The sequence below is a fragment of the Tachyglossus aculeatus genome, chromosome 5, assembly GCF_015852505.1.
Source record: "Tachyglossus aculeatus isolate mTacAcu1 chromosome 5, mTacAcu1.pri, whole genome shotgun sequence".
Lineage (NCBI taxonomy): Eukaryota > Metazoa > Chordata > Mammalia > Monotremata > Tachyglossidae > Tachyglossus > Tachyglossus aculeatus.
The window spans coordinates 25,255,236-25,279,159 of NC_052070.1; the positions used below are offsets into that span (position 1 = coordinate 25,255,236).

Sequence of the window (23,924 nt, forward strand, 5' to 3'; positions counted from 1 at the left end):
GTGTTCTAGGAGAAGGTGGATGAGAGAAACTGAAGAGCTGGAGCCGTGGGAGAGTGGACTTGGCTTTCCTACGGTGTCCATTCCAACTACTCCCACGTTCCTCCCTTCCTCCCCACACAACCCTCCCCACACAACCATGATCACTCAGCCTGGGAGCTGAGGGAAATCATGGTGGCCACCTGGTTGCCTGACACACAACCGCCTGGCCCTGGACCCCAGGGAAAGAAAATAAAAGTCCACCTTTACGCACTGGAATATCAACAGTGTGACACTTATCGCTTGACCGGTATGCTGTTCTAGCCCGTCTTGGTTTATTTTCACCTCTATGGAAGAGACAGGCAGGGGGCAATCAGGGGATTGTTTTCCTTGAGCAGAGGCTTCTGAAAAGATCTGGATGCTAAGCAAGGGATTCAAAGAGAGCTGCTGCAAGTGTTAAGTGCATCACTGTGGCAAAGGGCAATCTTTACGTGCCCACAGTTTGGGATTGAGCACTTGTCATGGTTTGATCTTTCCATTCAGATCTGTCCTCAAAGAACAGATCTCACTATAACCACAGACATCTTCAGATTCTAAGGGTGCATGCAACATATACAAACCCAATGTTTCACAGTGTCCTAATCAATTGCTACTTCTGAATGGATACATTCCTTTATTTAAGCACCACCTAAAATAATATTTTTGCATACTTTATCATCATCATTATATATGTATAATATATATTATTATATATATGTATATATGTCTGTACATATTTATTACTCTATTTATTTTACTTGTACATATCTATTCTATTTATTTTATTCTGTTGGTATGTTTGGTTTTGTTCTCTGTCTCCCCCTTTAAGACTGTGAGCCCACTGTTGGGTAGGGACTGTCTCTATATGTTGCCAACTTGTACTTCCCAAGCGCTTAGTACAGTGCTCTGCACACAGTAAGTACTCAATAAATACAATTGATTGATTGATTGATCATTAGCAACATTTACTGAGCGCACACTGTTTTTGGATTTCACAAAGAAATATAAAAAAAGTTGAAGTCTAGGTACCTGAGTTTGAGGAGGTTACAGTTAAAATTACTCTTTGGGGAAGGTAAATATGTATAAACCTGATGTAGGTCCTCCCTGTTAAAATGCTGAAATCTAGAACTCCAAACAACTGGAAGTGACATTTTCTCCCCACCTCAATCTGCAAATGTTTTGCATTCATTCATTCAATCGTATTTATTGAGCGCTTACTGTGTGCAGAGCACTGTACTAAGCATTTTACATGACACAAACTCATCTCACTTTTATCTTCCTCCTGAAAACACATGCCTTAATGCATATATAATGATAATATTATATTTATTGTCTTGAGATGTTTTGTTTCCAACTTGTTTAGTGTTTGATCACATAAGCATATTCTACCTCTGATTTAAGATCCTATTGAGGCGATGTGAGTCTATTTAATTTGCTTTTTTAAAGTAATAATAATAATAATTGTGCTATTTGTTAAGCACTTACTATGTGTCAGGCACTGTACTAAGTGCTGGGATAGATACAAGCAAATTGAGTTGAACACAGTCCCTGTTCTACATGAGGACTCACAATCTTTATCCCCATTTGACAGATGAGGAACAGGCACAGAGAAGTGAAGTGACTTGACCAAGGTCACACAACAGACAAGTGGCAGAGCCAGGATTAGGACCCAAGTCCTTTTGACTCCCATGCCTGTGTCCATCCACTAGGCCAGGCAGCTTCTCTAAATAAAAAAATAACTTGTACTTGCCCAGGATGAGAACCTGGGACCTCACACACCCAAAGAACAATCATACCCCTAGGCCAACAATCCACTCATTGTCCATTTTAAGGCTGTATTGTGTGGATGCTAAAAACAAATTCATAATGATCAGAATCTGAGCTCTCCATAGTGAAAAACAAGTTAGACAGGCGACAGCTTCCAAACATGCTTTCAATTGTGAAACAGAGTTTGTATTTTCACTTCTCTTTCACTTGTCATCAACCTACTTAGGACAGCATGCTATTTATTTCTTCTAAAAGGGTACCACCAAGAAAAATGCCTGAGAAATAGGTTTAAAGAAAAGGATAGCTTTCTGGAATGGAAAGTCAGAACCTAGGAACCCGGCCCAGCCACTTGTCTGCTGTGTGACCTTGAGCAAAGACACTTAACTTCACTGTGCCTGTTACCCCATCCGTAAAATGTGGATTAAGACTATAATAATAATAATAATGATGATGGTATTTGTTAAGTGCTTACTATGTGCCAAGCACTGTTCCAAGCACTGGGGTAGATACAATGTAATCAGGTCGTCCTACGTGAGGATCACAGTCTTAATCCCCATTTTACAGATGAGGTAACTGAGGCACAGAGAATTTAAGTGACTTGCTCAAAGTCACACAGCTGAATAGTGGTGAAGCAGGAATTAGAACCCATGAACTCTGACCTCTGACTCTTTCCACTAAACCATGCTGCTTCTCATGAGCTCTCGTGGACTATGAGTTCCACGTGGGAAATAGACTGTTTCCAACCTGATTATTTTATATATTATTTTATATATATAATATATATATATATGCCCTAGTCTGTCAAATAGTAAGTGTTTAATAAGTACCATTTTTTTTAAAAAAGTGTTAAATCTGCTATAATTACCACTGTTAGAAGCTATTAAGTTTACAAATCAGTTTAGGAAGTTGGAGTGATTTGGGGGAAATAGGTTCATCCTCTCAGAAAGTAAACTATGCCTTAGGTATAAAGTCACCATCATTTCCTTCTGGTGAAGCTGTTAATTTCAGGACCTATGATAGTAGTCTAAAAAAGTTAATGTAAATTCCAAAGATGTGAAACTAATTTCCAGCTATAGATTACACATTGGAAGAATTTGGCTAAATCTGGTTGAAAAAGAAAATCATTTATTCCACTTCTTTTTTTGTTATCAGTGCTGCCACACTTCACAGTGTGTCATCTATTGGAGAGCAACATTTAATTAGAAATATGCGTTATTGCTTTCCTCTTTGAAGGCTGAAGAAGGCCTTAGTGAAGACTTATAAATCAAAAGACAACACTGGCCTGGGTTTATTGTACCTGATAATTTCCTTGATATAAGCTAGGGCTTTAAAAGTAATTTGTGTTCAACTTATTCTGAATTGGAGGAAAATATTATCTTAGACTGCACATTGATAATCTTTTAAATAAGAAAGTGGTCTCTCAGTTTGGTGTAACATCACATCCAATCAAATGATTTCATTATTCAGAAAGAAAATTTTGAGAATTCTGAAGTGAAGCAGGAAGTGGTACTTCTGCTTAAAACACTGTCTTACTACAATCAACTAAGGGTAGTATATTTTAAGGCTCAGAGACCCTGTCCCAAAAATGCCTTCTCTATCCATGGAAAAATGAAAAAAAAAAATGTCTGCAAGGGATTTGGGGATCCCTTTTTCTTCTTTCCGGTTCTGTAGTATATCCTGTTAATTCAACCACTCTGATTTTGGTAAAATCAAAATTGATTGATTTTGATTGGTTGGTTTCGATTGATTGGTTTGGTTGTTTGATTGAAGGAGTAATCATCCTATGCTGTGCGGCTGACACAGGCTTTTCTGAAGCATCAGCTTGTACTGAGTACCTGTAAAGCAGTCCTTAGTACTTATGGACACATCCATTTATGTTCTTTTTTTGTGTTTTTCACTTATAATTGTTTTTTATTCATCTTTCTATCCTCTAGCTACCAGCAGTTGTAACTTTAGCCTTCTCCTGCTCTCGCTACTTGTAAATACTTTGTGTTTGTCTGCCTCCCTCCTTTGACCATAAACTCTTGGAAGATAGGGAAAATGTCTTGTTTGCATTGTATTCATCCAAGTGCTTAGTGTTGTACTCTGCATACAGAAACTGCTCAATGCAGTTAGAGAAGTAGCGAGGCTCAGTGGAAAGACCCCGGGCTTGGGAGTCAGAGGTCATGGGTTCTAATCCCGTCACTGCCACTTGTCAGCTGTCTGACTTTGGGCAAATCACTTTAACTTCTCCGTGCCTCAGTGACCTTCATCTGTAAAATGGGGATTAAGTTTGTGAGACCCACGGGGGACAACCCGATAATCTTGTATCGACCCCAGCGCTTAGAACAGTGCTCAGCAAATAGTAAGCGCTTAACAAACAAATCATTGCTAATGCAGTAGCCATCTAATCTCCTGGAAGGACTTTTCAACTAAATGTCCTTAAGTATCCATCAGACATCTCGTGTAGGGGATGGGCTTTTTATTTTGAGCCCAAGACAAACTCAAGGTGGACCAGTGAGGGTTTAGTGCTTCAAGAGGGCATGGTGTCCAGAAAGGATCTTCAAGGAGGTGTGGCTTCCAGTGGGAAAAGTCCCCTTCCCTGTGCCAACCCTGACTTCCTTGGTGGTCCCAGAAAGCCCCTACCTCTCTTCTGGAGTTCTTACTGTACTGCCAAGCCTTAACTGTGACTCTCAACCCCAGTGGGGCAAGAGGAAGCCATAGACCACTTCCAGGGCTCATTTAGCAGCTCGACCACATTGGTCCACTTCCAGCTCCAGTCTCTGAGGGCTAGAACCGATTAACTCTATTTTACCTACACCTGCCCGCAAAGCTGTGAAAGGGAAGCTAATGGCTTTGCAACTGATCATGCCGATTCAATAGAGGCAATAGACTCTCTCATCCGCCATCCTCCCCCTTTTCCCACTTCTTAACCGTATTTAAGCGCTTACTCTGTGCCAGATACTGTTCTAAGCACTAGGGTAGATGCATCCTAATTAGGTTGGACACAGTCCCTGCCCCACATGGGGCTCACAGTCCTTTAAGCTGATATCCTGGAGACTGGATCTTCCTAAACCTCTTCCTTATGCTACCAAAATCTAACCGCCCCTCCCCTTACCCCTCCCTGCAACTTGCAGTGCCGAGTGGGGAGAAGCTCTTCGGTGAACAGCTAGTGAAGGACTTTACTACTCTGAAGATTTTCTTATTTTAAGGAAATAGTAGGAAAGCTGAGTGCCATTCCAGAAGGATGAAGTGTGGGTGAAGAAAGAGATGAGGGAGAGGAAGGGGAGAACAGAGATGTCGTTGGTATTTGTTAAGTCCCTTTTTAGTACTAGGCAGTGTGCCGTTTGGGAGAGTATTTAAGTGGGAAGACACACTTTCCCTGTTTTCAGGGAGCTTCCGATTAAATGGAGGAGACAGATCAAAATGATTTTCAGAGAATAAAAGTCAGGGGAAGAACAAGGATAAAATGGGACTTAAAAAATATAAGGACAAAGCAGGTGACAAATAGCTGAACAAATGACAATACAAACAACATTTATAAATTAAAAAAGCATAATGATATCGATGGCATTTATTATCTGCTTACTTCATGCCAAGCACTGTCCTGAGTCTGGGGGTAAAAACAAGATCATCAGCTTGGGCACAGTGCTTGATCCTCATGGGGCTCACAGCTTAGCAAGCTGGAGGAAGAACTGGCAATTTATCCCAATTTTCCAGATGAGGAAATTGAGGCATCACAAAGCAGGCGAGTGATGCAACTGCGATTACAATTTGATTATGCACATGAATTACTCCTATGTAAGTGAGTGACGAAGTTTGGAATAGAGTACACATACAGCCAAGGATAGGTGTTGGGCTGTCAAGTCTGAAGTGGAGTGAATTAATCAGGGAAGGCATCCTGGAGAAGGTGGAAATTTGAGGGGGAAGGGATTTAAAGTTGATGAGAGCTGTGGTCCAGCAAAGCATCCTGGGGGGCATTCCAGATGGAGAGAACATCTTGAGGGAAGGGTTAGAAGTCAGATGTTGAGTGAGACAAAAGACAGTGAACTTGGGAGGAGCGAAGGGTGCAAGCTAGGGAGCAGTAGGTGATGAGAGCTGATATGTAGGATGGGAAGACCTTGTGGACATCTTGAGCGAGAGGAGAGGAAGGACTGCCTGTGGTCAGGGCAATACAATTGCACGTGGCATCCTTAGTTGGGGAAAGGCAGCTATCGCAAAAACACTCTCCAGGACAACCGTTTCTCAGATGGTTTATATGCCAGAGGAAAAACACATTCACTGCATGCCCGATAATAATAATAATGACAGCATTTATTAAGTGCTTACTATGTGCAAAGCACTGTTCTAAGTGCTGGGGAGGTTACAAGGTGATCATATTGTCCCACGTGGGGCTCGCAGTCTTCATCCCCATTTTACAGATGAGGTAACTGAGGCACAGACAAGTTAAGTGACTTGCCCAAAGTCACACAGCTGACAATTGGTGGAGCCAGCATTTGAACCCATGATCTCTGACTCCAAAGCCCACTCTCTTTTCCACTGAGCCACGCTGCTTCTCAACTCTTCTCCCCTCGTTTCCAGCAAATAAGGATTCACCTTCACTACCCCATCTGTTTGCATTTTGAAAATTATCTCAAAGTCCTCAGATGAGAAATGTGGTTGAAGACCCCATCTGAGATTTTAGGAGCATGAGTAAGATTTTAAGAGCTTAGTACAGTGCTCTGCACATGAGCACTCAAGTACCATCAGTCGATTGTACATCAGCCTCAGAAAAAACAGGAGCATCACAGCTATCCTTGATTTTATTTTTTAATGACGTTTGTTAAGCGCTTACTATGTGTCAAGCACTGCTCTAAGTACTGGGGAAGAAACAAATTAATCAGGTCGGGCACAGTTCCTCTCCCACGTGGGGCTCATAGTCTGAGTAGGAAGGAGAATAGCTATTGAATCCCCATTTTACGAATCAGTAATCTGAGGCACAGAGAAGATTAGTGATTTTCCCAAGGTCACACAGCAAGCAAGAGCCAGAGAGCTGGGATTAGAACCCACGTTCTCTGATTTCAAGGCCTGGGCTTTTCCCAGTGGGCCTCACTGTTTCCCAGTCCTACCTGTCAGTACACTAGTGAGCAAGGCTTAGGGATTCTGTTTGTGCAGAAGATTCTGTTTGTGTACAAGCATGTGATGCTTAGGAGAAGAAAAGAGGGGAAGGGGAAGGTCCATGGTTCTCTGCCAGAGGTTTGGAAAGATGCTGCATTGACTGAGATAGGAAATCTGAAGAAAAGCCTCTTATTTAGGTGAATTAGTTGCCTGTCCCTTTATTTTCCCTGCTTCAAAGCCTTACCAAAGGCACATCTCCTCCAAGAGGCCTTCCCTGACAAAGCCCCCCTTTCCTTTTCTCCCATTCCCTTCCACTGTCACTCACCCTGACTAGCAACCTTTGTTCTTCCCCCCCTCCCAGCCCCACAGCACTTATGTATATTTATGTAATTGTATTTATTTGTACTGATGTCTGTTTATTTGTATTGGTGTCAGTCTCCCCAGCTTTAGACTGTGAGCTCACTGTGGGCAGGGATTGCCACTCTTTATTAGTGGAAAGAGCTCGGCTTTGGAGTCAGAGGTCATGGGTTAAAATCCCGGCTCCACCAATTGTCAGCTGTGTGACTTTGGGCAAGTGACTTCACTTCTCTGGGTTTTGTGGAGAAGCTGCATGGCTCAGCGGGAAGAGGCCGGGCTTTGGAGTCAGAGGTCATGGGTTCAAATCCCGGCTCCACCAATTGTCAGCTGTGTGACTTTGGGCAAGTGACTTCACTTCTCTGGGTTTTGTGGAGAAGCTGCATGGCTCAGCGGGAAGAGGCCGGGCTTTGGAGTCAGAGGTCATGGGTTCAAATCCTGGCTCTGCCAAGTGTCAGCTGCGTGACTTTGGGCAAGTCACTTCACTTCTCTGGGTTTTTTAGAGAAGCAGCGTGGCTCAGTGGGAAGAGGAAGGGCTTTGGAGTCAGAGGTCATGGGTTCAAATCACAACTCTGCCAAATATCAGCTGTGTGACTTTGGACAAGTCACTTCACTTCTTTGGGCCTCAGTTCCCTCATCTGCAAAAATGGGGATTAAAAACTGTGAGCCCCCCCGTGGGACAACCTGATCACCTTGTAACCTCCCCAGCGCTTAGAACAGTGCTTTGCACATAGTAAGCGCTTAACAAATACCATCATTATTATTATTATTTCCCAAGCATTTAGTTCAGTGCTCCGCACAAAGTAAGGGCTCAATAAATACGACTGAACGAGTGGCTCCATCCTCTCTGACTGGCACCAGTCTGATGGCAGGGGTGGGAAATGGAGGATTGAGGGAAGCCCAGTCGGAAACTGCCAACCCTGATGGAAAACAAGATCCATCAGCCCACCCCGCCACACCAACTGTCTTCTTTAGGTTTCCAGAGTCACGCGGAGGGAAACAGCCCATCCCACTGAAAAGTTGGTCCAGAGAGCAGCCCAGGGGAGGAGGTAGTCGGGCTGGGATGTGCAGTGCATCAGGGAAGTGGAACTAGGGCAGGCCGAGGAGATGGAAAGGGCAAAACTATAAACCAAGAAAACTGTAAGTTCTGATTAGTTTTATGACTTTGCCTTCATGCCTCAGGAGTTCAATTGATCACTGTTCCTATGACAAGCTAATGGGGGAGAGGAGGGGGAGAAAAAAAACACAACTTCAACTCTCTCCTCAAGCTCTGGGGCTTTCAAATGCAAATACCTGGCCGGGAAATCCGCTGCTGCAGTCCCAGCCCCTTTAAAGCCCCGTCCGGATTTTTATCCAGGACCTCCTTCTGCCTGGGCCCTACCCCGACAGGAGGAGGGAAAGAGAGAGGAGCGAGAGGATGGAGAAGCGAGGGGCTTAGGTTCTTTTTTTGGATCGCTTCTCAGTCGGAGCCGGACTGCTAAAGGTATGAAAAGTCTCAGTCTCCCCTCGCCCCCTGGACCCCCTTCGCGGATGGAGCCGAGGATCCGACAGCCCGAGCCAGGTAATAATGATAATAGTAATCATAGTGATGATGATGGTATTCGTTAAGCGCTTAGTATGTGCCAAGCATTGTTCTAAGCGCTGGGGGGAGATACAAGGTCATCGGGTTGTCCCACGCGGGGCTCACAGACTTCATCCCCATTTTCCAGATGAGGTCACTGAGGCCCAGAGAAACTTGATGACTTGCCCAAAGTCACCCATTTGACCAGTGCCGGAGCCAGGATTGCCACTAAGCCAGGCTGCTTCTCGATTCATTCATTCATTCATTCATTCGTTCATTCAATCGTATTTCTTGAGCCCTTACCGTGTGCAGAGCACTGGACTAAGCGCTTGGAAAGTACAATTCGGCAACAGATAGAGACAATCCCTACCCAACCACCGGCTCCCAGTGTGGAAGATGCGAAACACCGGGGCTCATCCCCTGCCTGGCTGTCTCGTCTGCCTGTCCGTCCGTCTCCCTCCCTCCCTCCCTCCGTCCGTCCGTCCGTCCGTCCGTCTGTCCTCCGGCCGCCTTCCCTGCTTCCCGCCCCGTCTGCGCTCCAGCCGGGGTGCGGGGGCCTGAGTCCGGGCGGGCCGGGGAGGGGGTCCTTCTCCTGACAGCCGGGCGCCCAGCTGCGGGGGCATTGGGGAGAGAGCCTCCTGCTCCATCTCTTCCTCCTCCTCCTCCTCCCTCCTGCTCCATCTCCTCCTCCTCCTCCTGTTCCATCTCCTCCTCCCGCTTCTTCCCCCTCTCTCCTGCTCCATCTCCTCCCCCTCCTCCTGCTCCATCTCCTCCTCCTGCTTCTTCCCCCTCTTCCTCGTCCTGCTCCTGCTCTTCGTCCTCCTCCGCCCTTCTTCCTCCTCCTGCTCCTCCTGCTCCATCTCCTCTTCCTCCTCCCCCCCTCCTCCTGCTCCATCTCCTCTTCCTCCTCCTCCCTCCTCCGGCTCCATCTCCTCTTCGTCCTCCTCCATCCTCCTGCTCCTCCTGCTCCATCTCCTCCTCCTCCTGTTCCATCTCCTCTCTCTCCTGCTCCATCTCCTCCTCCTCCCCCGGTTCCATCTCCTCCTCCTGCTTCTTCCCCCCTCTTCCCCCTCTTCCTCGTCCTGCTCTTCGTCCTCCTCCCTCCTCCTGCTCCTCCTGCTCCATCTCCTCTTCCTCCTCCCCCCTCCTCCTGCTCCATCTCCTCTTCCTCCTCCTCCCTCCTCCGGCTCCATCTCCTCTTCTTCGTCCTCCTCCATCCTCCTGCTCCTCCTGCTCCATCTCCTCCTCCTCCTGTTCCATCTCCTCTCTCTCCTGCTCCATCTCCTCCTCCTCCCCCCGTTCCATCTCCTCCTCCTGCTTCTTCCCCCCTCTTCCCCCCTTCCTCGTCCTGCTCTTCGTCCTCCTCCGCCCTCTTCCTCCTCCCTCCTCCTGGTCCTCCTCTCCCTCCTCCCTCCTCCTGCTCCTCCTGCTCCATCTCCTCTTCCTCCTCCTCCTCCCTTCTCCTCCCTCCTCCTCCCGGTCCCGGCGTGATGCGAAGAGAGTGTGCCCGGCCCCCGGGCCCCGGGCCCCGCCCCGCGTCCCGGGCCCCTCCCCGGGCCCGCCCCCCGGCCCCCGGGCCCCGGCCCCTCGCCCGTCTCCGGGCTTTGGAGCGGGCACGGGCGGCGGGGCTGGCACAGGCTGCTCCCACCGTCGCCGCAACTTCCCCGGGGCCGGGCCCGGGCACAGCACCCCGGGAGGGGGATCACCCCATCATCAGCCCGGCCGGGGGGCACCCCATCATCAGCCCGGCCGGGGGGCACCCCATCATCAGCCCGGCCGGGGCATCACCGCAGCAGCACCCCGGACGGGGGGCACCCCATCGCCCCGGGCGGGGGGCACCGCAGCGGGCCGGGCTGGGCGTCTCCCCCGCTCCCGCTCCCGCTCCCGCCCCCGCCGGGCTCACCGCCCCGGACCAGGTAAAGCAGAAGCCTCCGGGGGAGCGAGGAGAAGCGGGGAAGGGAGGAAGGGAAGGGCGAGCACGGATGCCCAACTTGCCATCCCGGAGTCGAGGCCCCCAAACCGGCGTCTCCGCTCCGACCTACTTACGGAGCGCTGACTGTGCGCGGAGCGCTCTGCTACTACTACTACTACTGCTAATCACGGCATTTATTAAGCGCTTACTACGTGCAAAGCACTGTTCTAAGCGCCGGGGAGGTTACAGGGTGATCAGGTTGTCCCCCGGGGGGTTCCCAGTCTTATTCCCCGTTTTACAGATGAGGCAACTGAGGCTCGGAGTAGTTAAGTGACTTGCCCACAGTCGCACAGCTGACAATTGGTGGAGGCGGGATTTGAACCCATGACCTCTGCCTCCCAAGCCCGCGCTCTTTCCACTGAGCCACCTGCTTCTCAGCCGCTGCTAAGCGCTCACCCGCCCTCCCGGGGCGATGGGGTGGCTCGGGTGCCCGGGATGGGGCGGGATGCCAACTCAGCGGGGGGGTGCAGAGAGCCACTCCGGGGCTGGGCTTCCTCCCACCTGGACCGGTGGGGTCCAGCTCTCCTCTTCCTCTTCCTCCTCCTCCTCCTCCTCCTCTTCCTCCCCTGAGAGGGTCCCAAAGCCCACCCCAGGCTGGGGGGAGGCCCAGCGTTTAAGAAAGGTGAGACTGGCATGAGTTCTGTGTGACCTCGGGCAAGTCACTTCCCTTCTCTGCGCCTCAGTTCCCTCATCTGTAAAATGGGGATGGGAATTAGCCCCACGTAGGACAACCTCATTACTTTTACCCCCCACCCCCACCCCCCCAGCGCTTAGAACTGTGCTTGGCACGTAGCAAGCATTTAACAGATACCATCATCATCATCATCATTTTTAGACTGTGAGCCCACTGTTGGGTAGGGACTGTCTCTATATGTTGCCAATTTGTACTTCCCAAGCGCTTAGTACAGTGCTCTGCACATAGTAAGCACTCAATAAATACGATTGATGATGATGATGATGATCATTATTAGTAGTAGTATTAGAGAGCCTTGGATGGGTATTCGATGGGTACCGTTGGTTCTGCGGTGTTTTATCTCTTTGGTGTCTGACTCCCGCATCCCCCGTCTCTGATGAAAGACACATTCGTTGAGACTGTGAGCCCCGAACGGGACTGGGATTGTGTCCATTTAGACTGTGAGCCCACTATTGGGTAGGGACTGTCTCTATATGTTGCCAACTTGTACTTCCCAGGCGCTTAGTACAGTGATCTGCACACAGTAAGCGCTCAATAAATACGATTGATGATTTGCTGGTATCCACCCCAGCGTTTAGGACAGTGTCTCGCACGTAGTAAGCACTTAACAGAGACCGTCATCATTATTATTCACCCGGCGGGTCGTGCCCTGTGGCTCTGAATCAGACATCAACAGTGGACACGTTGGGTTGCCCGAGATCCCAGCCTTCCAGTTGGAGGAGAAATTGTCTTCTAAAAAGGAGGGAATTATTCATGCATTCAGTCCTATCTCTCGAGCACTTACTGTGTGCAGAGTACTGTACTAAGCGCTTGGAATTACGCACCTCCTCTCCCCCGTCCCTCCACCCCTGAGAGACTGGGGTCCGGGAGATGAGGACTCTAGCTGAAAAGTTTTCGAGAAGACGGTGGAGAGATGAATGAAGGAAGAGAGAGACGAGGGCTGAGGTTTAGGGAGCCTTCTTTGATTCTACAGACGGATACATTTATCCTTTAAATCCGTCCCATTTCATAGAAAATCCGTGGCAACTTCTCAGGAGAAAGCGGAGACTCGAGAAACCAGGATGCTTCTTGATTCCCACACCGAGACAAACTTCTCTGCTATTCTTCATTTAGAAGTAGAAAACAGCAGAGTTTTGTCCAAATACCTGATTTTCCAGGAACAAAATAGTGTAAGTACATTGTGACATGGAGGCACATTTCCTGTTATACTTTTGCGTGGGCAGAGCAGCACGGACAAAATAACTTTCTAAAGACTTTATTATGAATCAGGGCTTTCTTTTTTCCTTTTTTAAAGGTTCTTTGGTGATGCGTTAGTGGGTGGAGGGGAGGGAGAAGTAGCCAGGTGTATTTTCCTTTTGCAAATCAGATTTACAGCCTAGAACTGCGCTCTGGTATAAGTGCTTCCAAGAGTTAGGCATTCTGTGGTAGTGAAGAAAAAATGCACAGAAATACTTGGGTATGTTGTCAACAATACGAAGGCATTTTAAAAGGCAACGATGATGGAATTAAGCCTTAGAGAAATAATTCAGCTGCCCTTTTCAAACTAAAATGTTTTGGTTATAATATTTCAAGATTTCAAAGTCAGTGTTTTTGACTCAGCCCTCTCCTTATAGTACTGTCAGTGGCAAGTTGCGCTTTGATTAATATTGGAAAATATAAATTGATGTGAAACCTTCCCATCCTAAAGGAAGGATGAAACAGAATTATCAATGGACTGACAACTTCCTTAAACAAAGTCTTATTTCTGTTTGTACCCTGGAGGTGGTCTGCTGAACAATTACGTTAATAACCCAAGTTCATATTCGGATCCACTCTGGCATGCCAAGAAGCAGATCGGTGGGAAGATACACTCAGAGGTGTAGCCCATCTTCCTGTGAAAAGCTATTAAGGTTTGCAGTTTTAATCAAAGGGCATTGTGCCCTTACAATGGGAGATATTATTGTAATTAAGGGCCCCTCTAGGTCATTAGAACTGCGTTAACCATCAGCCGAGGGCCTCACAACTCTTTTTAGGTCTACTTTTATTGATTTAATAGCACTGGGCTTTTACCCTTTCTTATAAAAGGATAATTGTAAAACATCTGTATAACTGCAATTTACCCTTGAATTGACTGTAGTCTTTAGTATCCAATGAAGAGGAAAGGGCTTGCAGCAGAGTGAGCTGACTTCTGTTCATCCCCTTCCAAGCAGGCACAGCCACCGTTTATTTTTCATTAGGGGGCTCTGCTTGGCTCGGTGAGCGGAAGACACTCCCCAGAAAACTTCTCGTGAAAATCACGATGACATAGAAAAAGAGACGAGCTATTGTTTCTGCTGGTATCAAATCCAGCTCGCTGCCGATTTTAGAACTCTTGGGGAAAGGTGCTTAATGCCTAAGTTCTCCTTTTATAGTAAATATTTACTGCCGACATGTTCGGTTTTCCAGGACTCTGTGCGATAGTGAGTTGAATGCCTTGGCAATGTTAGCTATTCGATTGACGGACCTCATGGCCTGCCATTACCCTTCGCGGTCGAGAGCATTCTTATTCCCCTTTGCAGTAGATGATCATGCAAGGTTTGTTCTTGAAAGCCTCCAGACAGGATACTGAGAATGTTTTTTTTTTTTTTTTCTGGCTCTTCGGAGCTACCTGGTTCTAGATAAGTGAACCAGTGAGCCATATGATCCAAGAATTGAACGTGAGGTTTCCTCAGTCCCAGGCAGTTTGACAGACGTAGCTCTAAGCTGTGATACAGGGGTGCCTCCTCTGGGAATTCAGAAGATCTGCAGGGAGAGAGGCCTTTCGGAGTTTCTCCCTCCGAGATGCTTCCTGATTCCGCACTGGAAAGCTAGCAGAGCAGATGAGTATGTAGAAATCTAACCATGGCATTCTGCTCAGGGCCTAACTACCCGGGCTGCCTTTTGGCGGCACCTGGGGATACTGTAAACTCATTTTTTTAACGTCCTTTTGCAAATGGATCGAGTTAATCAGATGTTTTTGAATCTACACCAGATAAATCACATCTGACACTTTTTGCAGATTCATTCATTCAATTGTATTTATTGAGCACTTATTGTGTGCAGAGCGCTTGGGAGGTACAAGTTGGCAGCACACAGAGACGGCCCCTACCCAACAGCGGGCTCACAGTCTAGAAGGGGGAGACAGACAATAAGACCGGACATATTAACAAAATAAAATAAATAGAATAAATATGTACAAATAAATATGTACATACATATATGCAGGTGCTGTGGGGAGGGGAAGGAGGTAAGGCAGGGGGTATGGGGAGGATGGTCCTGGTGGCCCCGGCCGCACCCCGTGGCCCAGGGTGGGGGGCAACAGTTGGCATCTGCCCTGGGCCCCGGGATGAGACTCAAAGTTTTTTATGAGTGGGGACAGGAGCCAAAGAGTTGTACCTTCAGAATGAACGAAACCAATTCCTTTTAAAAAGAGGATTTCAACTATGAAATATTAACCAGTGCCACAGTGGGGAGTCCCATTCCACCCCCGCCCCCTTGTTCGAGAACCAGCTGAATTGTGTGGGAGAAGACTTTGCTTACAGGGTCTCTGCTCGAATGGGTAATCTGTAAGTGGCTCATTTTTTGAACATGATTTAGAGTTTTGGGGCTTAGTCACATTCTCTGTCCCCACTTAAGAAGTCTCTGCTCATTCGTCAAAATGTAAAGTACTGACTGGAAGAATGTTGGGAGCAGTTGTACCCATCGCTTTTAATAAACTGGATTTGTTCTGTAGCATAATTGTTTAGTAGCCCGAAAAAGCATGGATTTAATGCAATTGTAATACAGAGGGAAGGTAAAATAGGCATATTAAACACAACGTTTGTAAGAAAATTGTTTCCTATTTAGTTCTGCTGTATTTTGCCCAACTGCGCTCCTAAACAGATTTCTTTTAAGTGCTGTTGCTCTGGAACTAACCACCGGATACTAAAGCTATCAGGAGGTCAGGGGTTGGGTTCTGGAGGCAGGAGCCAATTACCACATCCTCTCAAAGCATAAAGAGATTCTTTTACAGAATAACTGAAATGTAGTGAAGCAAACAAGGGATAACTTTTCACTACTGATCCAGCACAGGTAGCAGTGGGTAGATGACATAATCACTTTCATAATCATAATCAATTTCACTTGGAGGGAAGCTTTCAGACACAGCACTTTAATACTTTAGTGAATTTAACCAGAAGGCATAGTTGTATTGAAAAGAAACGAACAACCCCCCCGCCCCCACAAAAACAAAACAAAACAAAAAAAACAAACAACAAGGGGGAAACATTTTAGGAATGGAAAATAGACAAGAAGAAAGGAGTAAAAAAGATATTCTAAGTATGACTGGTCCCTCCTCTCATTCCCTTCCCCACATACACAAGCCCACAAATCCAGTTTATGTATTGATGGCAGTGTGGAAGCCCCTGGGGAAGGAAGTAGTTTTCTAACTCTTGCCCCCTTGACTTACAGAGCTGGCTTGTAAAGGTGATAAATCAGACTGCTTCACCTACCCAGCGGTCTACTGAAAAACAGCTCTGCTTCAATCCATATTGAAGTCAGTCAACCTTTCCAAAATCTACATATCTAAATGTCTCCATTCCCCCTTTGACAATGCCACCCCAGATGCCATTACCCTCTTTGAATTCCTCTATTCCACAGTGTTATCCTCATAATTTTGGCCCGCCCTCCCCACCTCACCCCTCCTCTCCTCCTGTCCTTCCTCTCCAAACCTGATTCAAGAGTATTCCTGGGGAACTGAGCTCAGAGGAGGTCGCACCCCTGCATCTACCCGCTTTGCCCCCTCCCCTCTATTCCTTCTGCCCCTGCTTGCCCTCAGGAGCCCTGTGCTACAGGAGCAGGTATACTGGGACTTGAGACATGCTACTTTATATTTCTGTGAGCATTTAGATTTGTAGTACTGCATTGAATTGGGCAGTCCTTTGAAAGAAGGATCCTAGGTGGAGCCCTATGACTTTTGGGAGAGGAAGAATGATATTCTGCTCAGCTGGAGGTAAATCACAGTGATTAGACCACCTGTGACAGATGGAGGTAGCCCAAAGACGAGTCTGGAGACCGGAGTTGGTCTCCTGATATAAGGGGTTGAGTAGCCTAACCTAGGGCATTTATCAACCCAAGCCTTATGGGATCAGGCCAAATTAAGTGGAGAACAAGGCATCTAGGCCTGAGCAAGAAGAAACATGGAAATCTTTCGAATATTGTAAATGAAACGTTGGTTTTAAAGCTCCGCAAAATGATGATAATCCTTCTGACAAAACATCGACTGTTCTTTGGCTCCAACATTAAAGGACTGCATTTCAGTATGAAAGCTTGTCCTTTCTCTGTAAGTATTCATTAAATCTGCTCTGCCAGGATGGATCAAAATGTAGCTCTATTTCCAAACAATTTTAGAAATGACAGGATCTTACCAACAGCAAGAGTTTTTTGGGTTTTTTTTTCCCCTGCTTTTGTGGTTTCTCCTGCTATAATGTTTTATAGATCAGCTGGCTTAATGTCTAAGGGAACATAAACAAGATTTGGTAGTTCAGTAGTGAGCCCGTATGGCTTTTTCTGATTATCATGCATGACTCCATCAAGTGTACTTTCAGTCCTGACATCGCATACCTTCACACTGGGTGAAAACTGAAATACTAAAGGAAGACACTGTAGACTTCACTTCTGAGTCATCGTAATATCCTTTCTGTTGTAACTGACACTGTTCTCTTTGATCAGGCAGTGAAATGGAATGGTGTCCCGGCTTTATTAAAGGCTTACTTGAAAGTTTTATTGTTAAGATAGACTGGGAAGGGGATTGTAATGTAAGCTTTGATTATTCATATTTTAAAAGTCATGAAAATGCTACTCTGTGATACTGTAGCACAATTCATAACATTTTGTTTAATATTTAAGGTATTCTGGACTGGATGGTTTATGTTCTTCCTGCTGGGGGAGTGGGGAGGTCGAGGGTGTGTGTAGTTTGTGTGTATGTGTGTTGCGGGGGGGGACTTGCATTCAAAATTGGGTAGGTAAGATATATTTCAGTTCACCTTCAAGTTGCACAAAAACTGAAATGTTAAGTGATCTTACTTTCTCATATGCTTGTAATTATGCATTGTAGATTTATGCATCTATAGAGAGCTCATTTTAGTGCATATTAAATAATCATATCATTTTAATATGCAAATTAATCAGCAGTGGTCAGGCTAGTAGGTCTTTTTGAGTTGGCATCTACACAAGTCTCGGATGGTATCTTATTGTCTATGAATCCTTTGGTATTTGTGGAGTTCATCTTAAACTTTCTTCCGCACTAGGGCTGAAACATCGAACAACTTGTTAATTTAGAAACAGAAGTGAAAATTTTTAGCCCTCGAAGACTATTTATTCATTAGTTTGAAGTATGAACAAAACATCTAGTTACCGGTATGATGGGTTATTAATCTGTGGTTTGGTTAATGGTTTCATTGAGATGTTAAGCAGACTGGAAAAGCTGAAAAAATGAAATAATGAATTAGTCCAGATCAAGTAACATTATCTATTTGGGATTAAATGAATAATAAGCTATGTTTTTGGAAATAATGTGTTACCACTTAACCGAACAAAAATAATTGCAGCAGTGAGACAGGGTGATAAAGTGACTTTGGCTAAATAAATAATGGTGATTTTTTTAAAGGGTGTCTTCACGGCGTTCCTTAAATTATTTTTCTCTTTGTCAAATGGTTCTTCAGTGTTCAATGTATCCGCTTATATCAAGGTAGTTTTTTCAGTGGGGGCTGTTGGGTGTGAGTCTGGTGGCAGTGATCGTTGCACTCCATATGGCAGCTTTCATACATTTTCAGGGGTGTAAGAGTTTATGGAAAGAAGGCAGCTTGCCATAAACATTGCACAGTGTCAGGCAGAGAAAGACATTTTACAGGGTTAATCACAGAGATTGGGTTTCAAACTCTAATTATTAGACCAATAGCTGTTCCTGCAGTTTCTTTCAGAAAGCTGTCATTCTTCCATTTACTTTTCTTTGTCACAAAGCAACTGATTTTCTCTTAGGAGAAAACACTGTTGATATGATTCTTTTATCCATAAAATCATGCTCCTACCACTTGCTGTCAGAGACTTATAAACCACGTTCTTGTTGCTGCCTTTATTTCATTCAGGCAGGCGTCTGTAAGATGGGAGCAGGTACGGATACTCTTGTTCTACCACTGTAATGGGGGTGGAGTGAAATAGAGGTAGAGGTTTCTTTAATCCCCGACGGGGGTGGGTGGTCATGCTGGACGGATGGCACTGCCCACACTTTTCATTCCTCACAAGTCTATCTCACCGACACCAGCCCACGAGGAGGAATGGGGTGAGGGGGAATGGAGGGGGGACATGTGGTTAGGAAAGCTGTCAAGAAGAAGGAAATAAAGGCCAGGGATACAGGATTATTGTGGAGGAGGCAGGAAGGAAGAACTGTCCAACTTAATTCCAGATTCACCAGCTGCCAATAGCCCGGGGCTTGGTTTCATTTTTATTCCATTCTGTTTCACGCTGTAAGATTACACTTGAGCGTGGAGCTGGGGGCGCAAAGTGCTGTATGGTGAGTGAGGATTCCTTAGGCTCTGTTTCAGATTGGACACGCGGGCAGCGCAAATGGAGAAGTGTCGGCGGTGAGCTAACTGCTCCTGCTCCTGCCAGAGTACAGCAAACCACTATCTTTTGGGTTTCAGAGAAAATGCTCCACTGAGTGGAGGTGTGGCTCCGAAAGCCAATGTGTGACTGATAATCTCTTCTTCACAGTGCTCATGCTGACATTATTGTTAATTATGTAATGTTAATTGTATTTGTTAAGCGCTTACTCTGTGCCAAACACTGTAATAAGTACCGGGGGAGATGCGAGATAACCGGGCCCCACATGGGGCTCACAGTCTAAGTAGGAGGGAGGACAAGTAAGGAATCCCCATTTTGCAGATAAAGGAACTGAGGCACAGAGAAATGACATGACTTGTCCAAAGTGTCACAACAAGTAAGTGGCAAAGATAGGATTAGAACTCAGGTCTTCTGTCTCCCATGCCTGTACTGTCTCCACTCGGCCACACTGCTTATCTCTTGCTGCACTGTTGCATTTGATACCCTCGCTGGCTGACCCCAATTGCATTTCTCTGTCACTGTATTGTAATCTTCGTGAAGCCTCAGTTCCAAGACTATTTCCCTCTTTCTAATTGCTATGTTTTGTTTTTTTTTTAAAATCTCTCATGTGTATGATTTCCCCATTTCAATTATTTGGTTATCTGGTTGTTGTCCATTCCCTTCCCATGTCCCATCCACTGAAGATGTTAGTCAATCAATACATAATATTTATTGAGCACCTCCTTTGTGCAGAGCACTGTATTAAGTTATTGGGAAAATAATAATAATATAATGATGACATTTGTTAAGTGCTTACTATGTGCAAAGCACAGTTCTAAGCGCTGGGAAGGTAACAAGGTGATCAGGGTGTCCCACAGGGGGCTCACAGTCTTAATTCCCATTTTACAGATGAGGGAACTGAGGCACAGAGAAGTTAAATGACTTGCCCAAAATCACACAGCTGACAATTGGTGGAGCCGGAATTTGAACCCATGACCTCCGACTCCAAAACCCGGGCTCTTTCCACTGAGCCACGCTGCTTCTCACACTGTTTTGTTCTCTGTCTCCCCCTTCTAGACTGTGAGCCCACTGTTGGGTAGGGACCGTCTCTACATGTTGCCAACTTGTACTTCCCAAGCAGTACAAGCGCTCAATAAATACGACTGAATGAATGAAAGAATGAATTGAGTGCTTGAATGAATGAATGAATTGAGCGCTTACTGTGTGCAGAGCACTGGACTAAGCGCTTGGGAAGTCCAAGGTGGCAACATAGAGAGACGGTCCCTACCCAACAGCGGGCTCACAGTCTAGAAGGGGGAGATGGACAATAAAACAAAACATATAAACCAAATAAAATAAATAGAATAAATATGTACACATAAAATAGATAGAGTACCTCCAGGAGGCCTTCCCAGACTGAGCCCCCTCCTTCCTCTCCCCCTCCCCATCCCCCCCTCCACCTTACCTCCTTCCCCTCCCCACAGCCCCTGTATATATGTTTGTATGATACAATTAAATTAGTAGATATGATAATTGTTAATTGTTAATCTATCAAGCAGTAGTATTTAAGTGCTCACTATGTGCACTACTATACAATAGAGTTGGTAGGTACAATTACTACCCTCAAGGGGCTTACAGAATGCGCTCCTGTGGCAAGCACTGTACTAAGCATTAGAGTAAATACAAGATAATCAGGTTGGCCCCAGTCCCTGTCCCACATGGGGTTCCCAGTCTAAGGAGGAAGGGAGACCAAGCATTCAATCCCCATTTTACCAATGAGGAAACTGAGGCACAGAGAAGTGAAGTTACTTATCCAAGGTCATACAGCAGGAAAGTGGTGGAGCTGGGATTAGAACCCAGGTCTCATGAACCCCTGTCCTGTGCTCTTTCCACTTTGTTTCTTCTCCCTGTTCTTAAGGAGTTTATAGTCATCATCGCTGTGATGTACTGAGTTCTTACTCACATCTCATTGGTTATTAATTCAATCGTATTTATTGAACACTTACTGTGTGCAGAGCACTCTACTAAGCGCTTGGGAACTACAAATTGGCAACATATAGAGACGGTCCCTACCCAACAACGGGCTCACAGTCTGGAAGGGGGAGACAGACAACAAAGCAAAACATGGAGACAGGTGTCAAAACCAACAGAATAAATAGATGATTATGATGATGATGATGATGGCATTTGTTAAGCACTTACTATGGGCACAGCACTGTTCTAAGCACTGGGGCGGAAACAAGGTGATCAGGTTGTCCCAAACAGGGCTCACAGTCATAATCCCCATTTTACAGATGAGGTAACGGAGGCACAGAGAAGTTAAGTGACTTGAATTATAGTTATATACACATCGTGAACAAAATAAATAGAATAGTAAATATATACCAGTAAAGTAAATAGAGTAATAAATCTGTACAAATATATACAAGTGCTATGGGGAGGGGAAGGAGGTAGGGCAGAGTGGGGGGATGGGGAGGAGGAGCCTTGTATCATCATTAAACGTTGAAGGTAGAATTACTCTAAAAGGGAGATTTGGCCATATGGAAATTGGGCCTCCACCTTTGCTCTACTGACTCTAATTTCAGGGTTAACCTTGCTGCCATGTTGGCAACACACATCTGTCAGTCTTAGAATTCATGTAGCATAAAACCCTAGATGGACTTCCTAGGAGTAAAATAGAATTTGACCTCATGGTTTTTCTGTCTGCCAATTCATAACGTTTCTTTATAATTTGCATAATCTTATTTTAATAACAATAGTATTTATTAAGTGCTTACTATGGCCAAGCACCGTACTAAGGTGTGTGGGTGTCTGTGTGCACACGCGAGCCCACTTGCAAGTTTTCCGAGCATAGTTTGTGGTGGGTAGATTTTCCTCTGGGCCTGCTTCAAGAACTTTGATGAAGCCTTTTCTCAGAGGATCAGGATCATATTCCAATTTTTAATTCCGGGTTACTTGTTGCAACCTAGAGCCCTGCTTACTAGAATAGGCTGGAGAAGCTGCATGGCGTAGTGGAAAGAATGTGGACTTGGGAGTCAGAGGACATGGGTTGTAGTCCTGGCTGTATATATATATATATATATATATATATATATATATACACACACATATATATATGTTTTTACATATTTATTATTCTATTTATTTATTTATTTTACTTGTACGTATCTATTCTATTTATTTTATTTTGTTGGTATGTTTGGTTTTGTTCTCTGTCTCCCCCTTTTAGACTGTGAGCCCACTGTTGGGTAGGGACTGTCTCTATATGTTGCCAACTTGTACTTTCCAAGCACTTAGTACAGTGCTCTGCACACAGTAAGTGCTCAATAAATACGATTGATTGATCGATTGATTGACTGCGAGCCCCACGTGGGACAACCTGGTGCCCCAACTTGTACTTCCCAAGCGCTTAGTACAGTGCTCTGCACACAGTAAGCACTCAATAAATACGATTGAATGAATGAATGAATTACCTTGTAGCTACCCCATGTGTCTGCTATGTGCTTGGCACATAGCGCTTAACAAATACCATAGCATTTTTATAATTATTATTATTATAATTCAGGCCTGCTTTACTCAGTTGGTAATGAGGAAAGTATCAGGTAGGATTTACCCAATCCAGATCCAGTCATTGGTGTCATCATGAAATAATCTTGAGTTTTTGATAAACTACTGAAGGCAAACAAATGTCTGTTGCAGTTTCCAGAGCTAGGATCTGTTGATGATGTCAACTGCATTTGTTTGGTCTACAGATATGGTGCAGAAGCCTCAGTGTTGTTTTCTCTACTATTCCTGTATCTGAACTGCAGCAAAGATCATATCTTCTGTGCCGGGCTGTGGTCTGCAGTCTCATTAAGTCAATAATCTTTGATTTGTTATACCAAGCTTTGCCAAAGGCACGGTGTCACTGAGACCTATTGAAGTCCAAAAAATAAAGTTTCTCCATTTTCATTCCGATTACCCAAGAAAACAAAACGTCATAAGGTATTCCTTTTTAACATTTGTTTTATAACATTTTGTTTTCACCACTTTGGTCCAGTTGCGCAAATGGGAGTTTTCAAAGTCAAGGTTATTAAGCAACTTGATCAAAGCAACAATATTCAGGTGGTTCTAAAGTCATTGCGTGGGAGGCTTGGCTTCAACTTCCTTTTTTCCTTTTCCCTCCTCCCCCTGAGGCCCTGCTACCATTTTGTGAGGATCCTTCTGTGGTTCGATAGGGAAGTAAAGTGGTCTAGTGGAAAGAACACATGCCTGGGAGTCAGAGAACCGGGTTCTAATCCCAGCTCTGACATTTGTCTGCTGTGTGACCCTGAGCAAGCCACTTCACTTCTCTGTGTCTGTTATCTCAACTGTAAAATGGGGATTAAATCCTCCTCACTCCAACTCAAACGTGAGCTCATGTGGGCTGTGGACTGTATCCATTCTAATTATTTTCTCTCTATCCAGCATTGAGTTCTGTTACTGGTATTTAGTAAGAGCTTAATGAGAACCATTTAAACAAAAAATCCATGTGTTACTACTCTCAGAGGTTTTTTATCCTTAGTCTTTTTCTTCCACCAAGACTTCAGCTCTTTCTCCTGCATCCTTTGGCCTTTTCAACTGTCATTTATCCTTTTTGCCTTCTCCCATCAAGAGGGCTGATGGTGTGGAAACAGTAATGTTCAGAAGCATTAATGACAGTCATTCTTACTTGGGAATGAGTGAACACCCTTTTTTCTTCCATGCAAAGACAATCAATTATATTTATTGAATGCTTACTGTGTGCACCAGTCAATCAATGCTATTGAGTTCTAGCTGTGTGCAGAACTCAGTACTAAATTGTGAGATTACAATACAGTAGAGTTGGAAGACATGATCCCTGCCCACAAGGAGCTTACAATCTAGAGGTATACCTAACCATGGCATTCTCA

General features: G+C 45.3%; 1 protein-coding gene across 2 annotated transcripts in view; it reads left to right on the top strand.

Annotated features, from left to right (window-relative positions):
• The first annotated feature begins 8,738 nt into the window (after positions 1–8,738).
• Positions 8,739–23,924, top strand: part of CDH7 (cadherin 7) — a 175,913-nt gene continuing 160,727 nt past the window's right edge. Inside the window, exon 1 of one of the 2 annotated variants that reach the window (XM_038746940.1) lies at positions 8,739–8,773. The gene's annotated coding sequence lies outside the window, so the exon portion shown is untranslated. Of the gene's footprint in view, positions 8,774–10,655; positions 10,690–23,924 lie in introns of those variants that run through there. The other variant, XM_038746939.1, reaches the window with a different exon arrangement.